At 38.8% G+C, this 13791-nt stretch overlaps 1 pseudogene across 1 annotated transcript in view; it reads left to right on the forward strand.

The window, feature by feature from the left end:
- Positions 1-13791, forward strand: part of LOC306886729 (usherin-like) — a 249435-nt pseudogene that overhangs the window by 162217 nt on the left and 73427 nt on the right. Inside the window, exons 40-42 of the transcript in view lie at positions 7862-8481; positions 11947-12275; positions 13255-13377. The product of the transcript in view is annotated as an usherin-like (transcript). The remainder of the gene's footprint in view (positions 1-7861; positions 8482-11946; positions 12276-13254; positions 13378-13791) is intronic.

The following is a 13791-nucleotide window of genomic DNA, read 5'->3' on the forward strand; positions in this document are numbered from 1 at the left end:
GAAAACCAGTGTGGTGAGCTTGCCTTTTACCAAGAAAAATTGGATTCAAAATACAACAAATCTCATAAATTACACTTAAAATGTTGTTAAAAATGTCATGGATTTACCTCTGAATTTTTTTTGTGTAAAATAGCAAAAATATATATATTTACAATCTAGATGCAAGCAAAATCCTTATAGGTCAATATAACCCTTCTAATTTTGGGGAGAGGACAAATATTCCAAAACTTTCTGAAAATACAATATTAGAATTAACTGCACAATTACTAGAAATATGTACCTTGGATATTATACAAGTTGCATACATACAATTTTTTTGGGAAAATCCACTTTTTTTTCAAGACGTTTCGAACTCGGACTTTGGATCAGTTCTGTAGAATGGCCCATATACTCTACAAATGCTGAAACTGCCATGACCCAGCATGCATCATATTAGCAGCTTTTCTAAAAGTCGCTCTAATCCCAAATCCCAAACATGCGACATGTCAAATCTCGATCAGCATGCTATATATAGCAAAACCGTCCTCCTCCTCGCTTTCCATCTGCATGTATCTGGCAGCAGAAATGAGCCCTTCACTCCAGCTCTATTTACACATCTCTTTCTTTGCGGCAGGGGTGATGACTTTGAGAACAGTTGGGCATTACCAAGAAGGAGAGAAATGATTGTTATTGTTAAAGAGAAAAGCCCTTTATTTCTTTTCTGAAATGGGCTGTGAAGAGCCTTGTGCGGCATATTCGGCTCTCTGCGGCAGGATTATGGGGAAGGCGTGAGTTTTAGTGGCTCCTGGCACTGCTAATAAACACTCTCACACATATCATCAGCCACCCCATCAACATGAAATAGTACCCAGCAAAGCCGCACTAAATTAACAGTAGGAAAGAATTGAGGAGATTTTTCAAAATAATGTGGCCGGCCGCATGATAAAGGAAGAGGAAAGGATGGGCAAGGTGAAATAGGAGGAGCGAAACGTATGTCATATTTTCTTTAGCTCTTTTTCTCCTTTGATAGGGTCCCAGTCTGCCCGCACGTCTTCATCTCTAATTTAGAAATCCCCTCTAGAGAGAGTTCTCCACCTCTGTGTGAAATGTTCACAGCAGCACACACTATAGGCTGTGTGCATGAGCTGCCCTATACAAGATGCTCACATCTATGTAAGCAATCACAAACAGCGTCTCATAAATACATGTGCATATTCAAATTACCATCTTATTTTGATTTAACATTGATTTTCTATTATTTTATGCTTATTTTTCTATTTCTTTAATTTCATACATGATGACTGGGACATATTTTGTGACTGCAATTCCAAACTAGAGGTATTTGGAAAGTTTTACGTTTCTGGTTTGTTGAGTGCATTAACCCTACTGATGGAGCTGTAGTGGAAACACTTATCTGATTTGTCTGTTTGGCTCCTTTTGTGCTGCAGTATGTCAGAACACTACTAGAAATCTCCTTAGTGAAGATGTATGAGCATTTTAAGTATTCAAAAGGCCCTCATTCCTTTCCTTTTTATCATTCCATTAAGATTTTATAACCATCTTTTTAATGTAATTCCATCCATGAATTTTTACCCCTTATACTTGATAGGCGGTTCTGTGAACATAAACTTTGCCATGTAGAAGAGCTCTATCCTCTGTCTTCTCTGTTTGTTCTAAGGCACATGCGGCTGTGTGCTGGAGTGACATAAGGAATTTAGGGGGGGCATTTTTTGGGCCTCCTGTTTTTTCCTAATGAATCTGTTGTATAAAAGATTCAAAGGTTTAACTGTTACATTTTTGACAAAGCATATATATATTAGGACCTCCCCCATATTAGGACTGTTTTTAAAAAAAAATTACAGTCTATGCTGCAAAGTCATATTAGCATAAATTTTCAAATTACAGCTCATGCGAAACTGCAAAAAGAAACTGCATTTAATAATCACTCTGCGCTCAAGCTGCGCTCCGGGTTCACCATTTCCCGCTCCACTCCTCGCTTGCTGATATCAGAAACACCGCTTCGTTTTCGCTATCTCTTGAAAAGTATTTCAGTAGGTTTGAAATATCACAGTTCTGTTCATAACGTATATTAAAAAATAAAATAAATAAAATAACAGGAGAGGGTAACACTTTAGAATAGAGAACACTTAGTAACTATTAACTACAACTTTTCCTTCAATAAACTCCTACTTTGCTGCTTATCAATAGTTAGTAAGGTAGTTGTTAAGTTTAGGTATTGGGTAGGATTAAGGATGTAGAATAAGGTCATGTAGAATAAGGAATTAATATGTGCTTAATTACTACTAATAAATGGGTAATATTCTATTAATATGCATGCTAATTAGCAACTAGTAAAGAGACCCTAAAATAAAGTGTTACCCAGGAGAGTTTCAACGTAGCTTATTGGAACACTAGTGTGCAAGCTTTTTTTCCTACCACATGAGCTAATAACATAATTGTCAGCATTAAAAGGTAATTGCAAATTTTGTTTGTGATGAAAATAACAGTAGCCTACTTTTTTCGTCAGTTATTTTACCTAAGGATCTATGCATTTCTTACAGATTTCTGCTCATTCGAAATCAGATACAGATGAAGTAGCACTGTAAGATTACATTTGTTTGAATGCATTATTGAGAGAGCGATTGTGTGCGAATAAGTGTTGTAGTACAGCTGAAAATATTCAGTATCTAGAAGGAATAAACTAATTCTTTGAGAACTATGATAGCCTTCACATTCTTTCCGATTTGAGTGATCCTTCTCTATCAAGCTAGCTAAATATGTTTAACATGTGAATTCTTGCTAAATATGCAATTATATTACGGGCTGTTGGCATGAATTGTACTTGGGATGGAGCGGTGGTGGAGCGAGTGAAAACCACGATGCTCCGACTTTTTAAAAATCTGGCTCGGGCCAGATATTCTTGCTGGCGGGCCAGTTTTGGCCCACAGGCCACCTGTTGCCGACCACTGCTCTACACTAAATGGGTGCCACCAGAATGACAGTTGATAAAAACATCACAGTAATCCACACAATCTAGTCCAGGGGGTAGACAATGTCGGTCCTGGAGTGCTGATGTCCTGTAGGGTTTAGCTCCAACCCTGAAAAAATACTCACCTGCCTGTACCCCTAGTAATTCTGAAGACCTTGATTAGTTTGTTCAGGTGTGTTTGATTAGGGTTGGAGCAAAACTCTACAGGTCAGCGGCACTCCAGGACCGACGTTGCCTACCCCTGATCTAGTCCATGAGTTACTGTATTGTGAAAACCATGTAGTGTGGAGAACAAATCCATCAAGATGTTTTTAACTTCAAACTGTCGCTTCTGGTCATAATATTGTTTTCTTCAGTGAAAAAGTATTTTGTCTGAATCAGGAGAGAAATATGCACAGATTTACAAACTAAAACAGTCCAAAACAGTTCTATACAAATATGTTGTATATTTTGATGGGAGAGGACAACTTCGGATTTTCATTTTTGGTTGAACTGTTCCTTTCATTATCGCCCCATTTGTAGTTATAAAAATGTTGTGGGAAGACCAACTACAGCTGTGCAGTTCACCTTGAAATAAGTTACTGTACAATAGTGTACACTTCATCAAATATGAGTTCAAAACCAAAATAAATCTTTCATAAAGAATACTTGTGAATTATTTTCTTTTCCTTTCAATCTCCTTTCTGCTAAACGGCTTCTTGAAAGCAGCATACCGACATCCATCCTAGTTGACATCAGCCACGCTAACCTTCAAAGCTATCATATTGTCACAAGGACCTCTACAATGCTAAAAATAATCCTCTCTTTCCTTCACGTTCCCCGGTCCCCCCTCCTTTCCTTGTCACTTGATTGTGTTATTATTATGCTAACCAAATCCTTATAAATGTGATTTAAGGCTTGGCGGCCTGCGCTCTTGTTTTCCCTTCTGCTGTAGCGATTCATAGTGGCCCAGGAAAGGCCTCTCTAAGTATTCCAAATGTCCTGAGATTACAGCTGTTGCCGATGCCTGATTGAGGCCGACTGCTGTTATTGCACTGTGTTCTTGCTTGTACCCTGAGAGCAGTAAAGCATCAATAAAATCAAAAGCACCTGCATCTTAAATGAAATTTCAATTGAAAAACTTAACAGCCCTTCAAATTGCAGAATTTAACGCAGACCAGTAAAGCTTAAATAACACTTTGCCTCTGCAGACCGAAAGAGCGGGCGGCTGAGCCGAGGAAGGAAGGTTGGCCGGGGATGAAGTAAGGAGGGGTGGTTCGCGTTCAAGGTGACTTGATTGTCTCATGTGGTAAAATTATTTACAATTAAGGAATTTCTCCTGAGAGCCACATTGGATTTGCCGGCGAGCACCTATGCAGGCGTTTTGCCGTGGCGGCAGCCGTAAGCTTTTTCAGTATTCATGGACGCTCCTGAACCTTTGTGGTAATTGAATCAGTTAGAGTGCTGAGTGGAGCAAGCATAAAAACCTGTTAACCCAAAGGTCAGATCTGTGCATTGTTTATTTATCAGGAGGGAGAGGGAGTGAAATCGGCAGGGCCCCTTCACAGACACAGTAAAAAATTACCCCTAAAAATAACAGCTACTAGATGAATGGAGAAATCTGGGCCGGAATCATGAGCAGCGACCGGCTGTGTGAAGTGGAAATGGATGAAGCTCGAGTTAGGGTTAGGGATGACTAATGAGAATTAAACCTCTTTATTTCTTGACGTCATTTCGTAATCGGTATTATTATGATAAAGCTGATCTATTTAAAAAAGGTCAGTTTATTTAGATAATGCAATGCTTTTAATTGTACTACATATTGAACACACTTGGGTTTATAAAACATTAGTGAGAATGAATTGCTCCGGCTGAAGGCGTTGTTTATTTGCACCTGCTGAATGTTGTTTTAGTGTCCGAATTATGCAGATCATTTAATGGAACAAAATCTGTGCTGAGCGCTATTCTATTTTAATCTATTTTAAAATTAAATTTATTCTTGTGATGGCAAAGCTGAATAGCCATTTAGTAGCCAGTACTCTAGTCTCAGTAGCCATTTACTTTAGAAATCATTCTAATATTCTGATTTGGTGCTCAAAAATTATCATTATTGCTATTAATGTTAAGAACAGCTGGGCTACTTAATATTGCTGTGGAAACGTGATGTATTTTTTCCAGCATTCTTTGATGATTAGACAATTCAAAAGAACAGCATGTATTCGAAATAGAAATCTTTTGGAACATTATCAGTGTCTTTGCTGAACACGTTCTTGCTCAATAAAAGTTATAATTTCTTGTAAAAAAACAAACATCCTGACCCTAAACTTTTAAATGGAAGTGTACACAAATGAGTCTAATTTACATTGCAGAGCTGTTTAGCACCTGGTTAAGTGAATTGTGGGTGCTTAGTGAATAAGATGCAGGGTTTTGTGCTTAAATAACATTGAATATACTATATTCAGTGGTGCCACTGTATAGTGAGTTTGCTCTATCTGTGTGCTTCCTCTCTTTCATGTCCCTTTTTTACATTTTTTTTTTTTTTTCCAAGTCATTATCTTGCTGCTTGTTGTGGTGGCCGCTGAGCTTTGGGGAGAGAAAGCGTACATGTAGCTGGTTATGTCTCCTCTATACATAGTGAGTCAGTTGGGAGGTGATGGTGATGGGAGGTGGAAAGTGGGCCATCTGTGGGGAGACATCAGCAGCCCAGCACGGCAGAGAGAGAGAGCCAGTCACCTTGATCCACACGTCCTTGCCGGTACGCCATTACCTTGCTACCATGGGATGTAAATGGAGGAGGAAAACATTACCTTCAAATGAGCTTTCATAGGGCCCAAATATCAATCAGACAGCCCAGGCTACAGAGCAGACAGGAGACGCTTAAAACGCAACAAAACAACTTCACTTCAATTACCACATCTCATATATTCCTCTAACTGCTTTCATTTTACCAAATGTGTAAGCTCTTTTACTTATCATTCTTCAGTTTTTTTCTGGAGTTTCCTAACAGTTCTGTCAGAAAAATGGTATGGGAAATTACAGTAATGTAAATCTGCATCCATATATCGGGCCTCACAGAATGAGCACAAAAAGTGCAATAAACCAATGTGACATTTTGGATCAGCGTTATTCTGAAACCCAATAGCAGTGCTCCACATAGCAAATAAAGACAAATCATCAAAATAGTATTTTCTCGATTTGCATTTCCTGAAGTAAATGCCAGTGCTTGCAAAGCAGCAAAAGAAAGTGTTCAGGTAATCTTAGGTTTTAGGCCTCGGCTGTGTTTAAATTAAATGATGCATTTGCCATTGTCATGATGCTAAATATGCATCAGCACAAAAGATATTTAGATTTTTTTTTTTTGTATGCAATGAAAGTCAGTGGGATCAGATGATGTTTGAACCCCAACATTCTTGAATATATATTTTGTGTTCCTCAGAAGAAAGTTAGTTACAAAGGTGTAGAATATGAGGGTGAATAAATAATGACAGAATTTCTATTGTTCCTTCGGGGTTGGGAGATCTTTTCAAGAACTGTGTGAAGCATGTGGTGTGAAGGTTGCTGTACACATCACTTAATATTCTGTTTAAATGAAATAAAGTTCAAAACTTATTATTGTTTTATACCAGTCATAACCAAAGAGATACTAGCACAAGCCATCAGACGTGAAAGTGGGAAGGAGTGCATGGGGATGCTGGCATGTGTTTTGGTATATGCATGTGTGGATGTGTAATTATGAAAATGACCCGAGCTGTCCGGGCTTGAAGATGCATGAAGGATTTCTTGATGTTAGTGCTGCCATGGCGGCTGTTGTTGTAACCACTCAGAGAAAATGACTGGGCAGGAAACTTAAGTGATTTCCTCCAATTCACTACAGACCCTTCAGAGGTTCGCCTCGCACATCGCTGATATCCCTTAGCTGCATCACCCCAACGAATAAATCCATAAATATAATTTCATATTTGCTTGCGATATGCATCGGCTAACTCCGTCCTCTTTGGCAAATGAGCTGATTTGCACACCGCCTGCTCTACATTTTAATCCAGAGAATCAGGCTGCTCCAATCAGACGGTGTCCTTGTGCTGTCAGTCTCAATGCTGTGCTGTCAGAGCGGAGCTGCGTCTCTCTAGATCATGGAGATATTATATTGTTGCTATTATGAATGATAAATCCTTAAATATAATCCGTGATGAAATGTATTCAGTAATAATATTTTTTAATGTTAGAATATTTGTTTTTATAGTTTTATTAAAACTAATAATAATGATGATAATAATAATAATAATAATAATAATAATAATTTATACAATAATTGTCAGACCTCTGTTGTGTGTGTCTTGTGTTTCCACGTGCTCCCTGTGTTTCCATGCCCATATTTGGTTTGTTTTCTGTCCTCATCCTATGTGATCATTAGTTAATCCTTGTCTAGCTGTGTTTGTCTCGTTATCTCTGATTTACCTGTGTATGTATAGTCCTGTCTGTTCAGTTAGAGTTTGTCTGGTCTACTCGTTACTCAAATTCAAATTCATTCATTTAGCTGACGCTTTTATCCAAAGCGACTTACAATTGCTATATATGTCAGAGGTTGCATGCTTCTGGAGCAACTAGGGGTTAAGTGTCTTGCTCAGGGACACATTGGTGTCTCACAGTGGATTCGAACCCGGGTCTCTCACATCAAAGGCATGTGTCCTATCCACTGCGCCATCAACACCCCGAATTATTTTTATTTACTCCCTGGTGTTCCTGTCTGTGTCTGCCTTGCCTTGCCGTTACGTCTTCATTAAAGACATATTATTTATGCAACATCCTCGTCTCCATGTTCCTTATTCATCCCTGCTGTGTGCACAGTGACAATAATAGATCCATTGTTGTATATTAGTTCTTAATTATTTAATATTAATTATCTAATTTCTTCAGGGCCTGGATCTGTTGACCCACCTGTACTCTCTGACATCCAACCCAGAAGTGCTTCTGTCTCCTGGTCTCCTCCATCCCAGCCCAACGGCATCATCACCCATTATAACATCTATCAAAACCACCAGTTAAATGCCAGTGTGTCAGGAAACAGCACCAACCACACTCTTTCTCAGCTTACACCCTATCAGCAGTACACCATACAGGTGGAGGCTTGCACAGCAGCCGGCTGCACTCTTTCCTCTGAATCCCACTCCATACCCACACCTCCAGCCCCCCCAGAGGACGTCCCAGCCCCGCAGCTTTATTCCGACACCCCCACCTCAGTGCTCTTGTCTTGGACCCCACCACGTCATGCCAACGGTGAACTGGACGTCTACATCATTGAGAGGATGGTCATTGGCACACAGCAGATTTCTACTTTTCAGCCCAACCAGACTCTCACTCATCTAGACAGCTCTGCTACACTCAGCCCCTGGACCACTTATAAGTACCGCATTGTAGCGCACATAAGGCTGGGTGGATCCAATAGCAGTGAGTGGGAGAAAGTGACCACTAGACCTTCAAGACCTGCAGGACTGCAGCCGCCTCATGTGCTGGTTTTGGGACCAGAGTCAGTGCAGGTACATGGAAAATCAGTTTACATGTTACTTAAAGGGATAGTTCACCCAAAAATGAAATATACTCACCCTCAAGCCATCCTAAGTGTATATGACTTTCTTCTTTCAGATGAGTACAGTCTGAGTTATACTAAATGCGCTAGCTCTTCCAAGATTTATAATGGCTGTCAATGGGGGTCAAGATTTTGAAGCCCAAAAAAGAGCATAAAAAGTACTCTGCATGACTCTAGGGGTTGCCTTCTGAAGTGAAGTGATGCATAACATAACATATTTTTCTTAAATATATACATGTGTGTGTGTTTATATATACATAATAAATATACACAGTACACAAACATATATTATGTACACAAAAACGTATATTTTGGATGCGATTAATCACGATTAATCATTATCCAGCACTAAAAAATATAATTTTTTAAAAACTTCATAAATTATAATCTCTAGCTTCCGCTAACTGTCGTGCACACGTTCACTAGAGAGTGGAGATCCAGTAGATGATGTAGGACGTAACGTAAGCTCTGGTGAGAATATGCTAGTCTCACGAGAACCAAGTTTTGTTTACAGCAAAGGAAAGCCAGTCTCCTCTTGGCTTATATATAAATATAAGACATTGTTTTCCAGTCATCATTTTGTGCTTCTGATTCGTGACCGCTACACTACACCTACGTCCTATGTCATCCGCTGGAATGCTACTCTCTCGTGTATGCAAGAACGACAATTAGTGAAATTATGGTTTATAAAATTTTAAATATGGATATTTTTCTTACACAAATGCATTGAGTCACTTCAGAAGGCCTTTATTAACCCCCCAGAGCTGTGTGGAGTGATGGATGGATTAACCTTTTTGCCTTCAAAATCTCAAACCCCATTCACTGCCATTAAAAAACTTGGAAGAGCCAGGACATTTTTTTATATAACTCTGATTGTATTTGTCTGAAAGAAGAAAGTCATATACACCTTGGTTCGCTTGAGGGTGAGTAAATTACCATGAGGTAATTTTCATTTTTGGGTGAACTATCCCTTTAAATGAATATGGGTGTCTCTCAATCGTGTCCCACCCTCTTGTCAGCAGGCTGTAGTGCCTTATGCCGCCTTTTCACCAATGAGGTGCAAATGAGGTCTTTGCTGTGATTGTTAGTGAGAAGCTACAGTATTTCTTCCCATTAATGCCACACCCAGAGCATCCATCATTATTCCAGTTACACCCTCATGCTATGAGAAAATTGATACGCATAGTTTCCAGGTCATTCCAGAGCTGATTATTAAGGAACAGCCTATTAAGATTGTCAATGTATTGTGGGAAGCCTTCATGAATGTGCCCTTGGTCATCTAGCTAACGCTTTAAAGATTGTTCTTCTTTATTTTGTGTCTGTAAGATACATAAAGCATGCCAGACCTTATTTACACTGACAAAGTAGAGTGTTTTGAGGCAAACTGCATAGACATCCCTGTAATTCAACAGACACGATACTCAAGAGGGCTAGGTAGCTTGCAGTCTTTTGGCTGGTTTACAAGTTGGATTTAAGGGGTGTTAATGTAACCAAACAAGCTTTGCAGCTTAGATCCTGCAGTGTGTAAATACACCCATGCACCCCCTCTCTTTCTCTCTTTGTTATTTGTTGTGTGCTACTGCCAAGAAACATGGACAGAAATGCTTACCACTTCAAACAAAGGTGGCATTTACATAAACTTGCTTGAATTATTCATTTTCCCCTAACCCCAGGTTTAGCGTATTGTAATACCATTATTATTTCATTAATTTGTTAACTGCTGCATTTGTATGTAACTGGATGAGAACTCTTCTACATGTAAAAGCCAAAAAACAACTGTTCGCATTAGCATACGCTATATTAAATTGCTGTTGAGATGCTAGCAGTCTCTGTGGCACTCCCAGCAGACTCTTTGTTAGCAAGTGTTGATGATTTCATTTCAGTGAGATGCCATGCTGCCTACTACTGTTCCTGCATAGGCAACTGCCTTCTAAGGCTGCATGCTGACCATCATGAAGATGATTTGGAACACTCTTGAAGATTCAGTATATTAGAATGATTCTTGAAGGGTCATGTAACACTGAAGACTGGAGTAAAGATGCTGAAAATTCAGCTTTGCCAACACATAAATAAATTAAATTTTAAAATACATTAAAGGGGTCATCGGATGCCCATTTTACACAAGTTGATATGATTCTTTAGGGTCTTAATGAAAAGTCTATAACATACTTTGGCTAAAATTTCTCAATGCTAGAGTAAAAAATAACTTTTTTTACCCTGTCAAATCTAGCTCTGTTTTCAGCAAGCTGTTTTTAGTCCATGCTGCTTTAAATGCTAATGAGCTCTGCTGACCCCGCCCCTCTCTTCCGTGGAGTGACGAGCAGACTGTAAACTTCAGCCGCGAAACTGGCTAACTAGCACGTTATTAGGAAAGGCGATTTGCAAAGATTCATAAAAACCCTTATACTCACTTCTGTAGATGAAGCTGGACCACAAATGATTCGTGCAAACATAGGCGCATTTAGACAGATGAGGATCGGCGCATTCCCTTCAAAACGAAAGTAACGTTAATCCTCTGCGTCTTCAGCGGCTCAGATGTCGGGAGTAAATGACGACTGCTATCTTCATTATTACATCCAACAACTAAACACTTCAATCGCTTAATCGGAGGCATCTTGTCTTCCCCTGCACCGGAGTCGTGGACAGCTCTCAGCTCCCTCAGGGCGGGTCTAAGGTAAAACGCTAGTGTCAATCAACTATCGTGGGAGGGGCCTGTAGAGAACTACGTCATTCTGACAGGAATCTCAGAACAGCCGGATTTGAAAAAGGGGATTTTAAAATGGGGATAAAAAAAAAAAAAAAAAAAAATAAAAAAAAAAAAATTTTCATTATAGGATGGATGTGTACACACACTTCCAACACACATTTATGTTCAAACAACGTGTAAAGTGCTTAAAGTCCTTCACTCCTGCTTAACTTTTTAATATCCATTATTGTAACTTTTCTATCATAACTAATCCTAACTCTTAACATTTATCCAATCTACCCTTTCATTTCCTCTCCCCAGGCATGTACAATATGTTTAATGTGTCCTCCAAATGCTGATGCCTCTCTTGCTCCAGAGACAGCATGTGCAGCAACAAGCAGCGTATCCTATGCAATTCCATTAGGATTTCATTATGATCTCCAGGGGCTGAGGCCTCTTTTAAACGTAATGAAAGGAATATTCTGTCTTGGGTCAAAGTCAGGGTGCCTTCGCTTCATCACATGACGTCGGTTCCACAAACTCATCGATCTAAAAGCCTGAGATGATGTGTTGTGATTTTGCACTGGACTCCAGCACTTCTCCGGAGCCTCAGACACACTTGTGAAACAATTTTAGTTTATAACCACATGACGGGAACGCTGCTAGACTCTGATGTCAAATTCTTCAGTGATACTAACAGGTTCAAACATAACCTGTGTTTTACTGCAGGTTATATGGACCGCTCCACTCATACCCAATGGAGAAGTTGAGCGGTACGAGATCCGCATGCCTGATCCATGCATCTCGCACACCAATACATCTGTGCTCAACCATACTGTTACCAACCTGCTGCCCTACACCAACTACAGCATCACCATCCTCGCCTGCTCAGGAGGTGGAGGCCATGTTGGAGGCTGCACTGAGAGCCCTCCAACGCTGGTAACTACATTACCCACAATCCCAGAAGGTCTGCCATCCCTGTCAGTAGTGGCAATCAGTGAATCTTTCCTGGCTGTTTCATGGCAACTCCCATCAAGGCCGAATGGGCCCAACATAAGGTAACCAATTAATTGTATATCTACGTACTATATCTTAGTTTCCTGACACACATTTAATTAGTGTTACTAATGGAATGAATTTATTTATTTTGAAGTGTATTTATTTTATTTGAAGTGTATGCATATGGCTGTAAAATTATTGTTAAAACTGATGTTTACATTCTTCCAAGTAAAATGTCTTTCTTTTATATTTATTTATTCATTTAGTTGTAGTACTAGAATTATAGTAAAATGTCTATTTATTTATTCATTCATTTTTTTTAGTTGTAGTACTAGTATTACTATATTTGAATTATATAGATATGCTTGTAAAAATGTGTGTTAAAATTAATGTTTACATTAATTTGTAAACCCAATCAATCAATTTATTTGATTGATTGGAAATTTAGATTAATTAATTAATGTATTTTTTCACTACTGTCTACTACTACTAATAATAATAATTATTATTATTATTATATTTTATATATATAGATATGGTTGTAAAATGGATGTTTACATACTTCAAAATCAAATCAATTGTCACCACAATTTTGAGTAATCCATATGGTAAAGTAATTTCTAAAATCTCTTGGGAATAATCCATAACTCTGCCATTTTATATGAGAGCAGCAAGTGTCTCCCTTGGTTGTGAAAAGTGAGGAACAACGTAAAAGTTCTTATTCTCTCTCACTGTATATTTTAGTCTGTTTTTGAGCTGATTAGGTGGTAAATAAAGGTCTGTTCACGGTGGATGATTAAAATTCATGACTACTTTTCCCGCTGCTGCTCTGTTTGTTTAACTAGGCTTATAAAGCGCACATTAAGCTGAGCTCTCCTGATTACAGGCAAAATTAGCATTACTGTTGAGGGAGAAAGAAAGAGAGAGAGAGAAAAGACAAAAGCACAAACCCAGCGAAACAGCGGTGCGGGTGAAATGGCAGGAGGATTGTGGGAGTGGAGCGGGCTCTGATTATCTGGCTGTTTCCGCTGCCCTCAGATTTGAGCTGTTGAGACGGAAAACCCAGCAGCCCCTGGCCTCCCGTCCCCCTGAAGATTTGAATCTGTGGTACAATGTTTACGCAGGAACCAAATTGTTTCATGAAGATAAAGGCCTTAGCAGGTGAGATTACTGAAATTAGCTTTAATGCAAACTTTGCTTGTGTGTACAAAACTGTTTTTGTGCACCGATGCCATCTTTTTAATGCTGTTCAAAGATACTTTGAGCAAATATTCCATAGAATTAAATTGTTTTCAGCTAATCTTTCTCTGGCACTCCTTGTGTGTATGCTGAAAGACTCCAACATAAAAACCCCAAATGTTTCCTGTGCATCACAGGTTCTGTCATTTAGATTTGTGTCTGACTTCATTTAAATGTTTTCAGTCCTTGTAAAAGATTAACTTTGAGCTTGACTTTATGCAGCAATTTTAAACACTCCACTTTTAATGCAGCAATATTATATTAAATATTATACAGCCTCATTCTTATAAACACACAAGTTAATATTGATAATATAGATACATAGACAGATAAATT

This window comes from Barbus barbus (genome assembly GCF_936440315.1).
Source record: "Barbus barbus genome assembly, chromosome: 20".
NCBI lineage: Eukaryota > Metazoa > Chordata > Actinopteri > Cypriniformes > Cyprinidae > Barbus > Barbus barbus.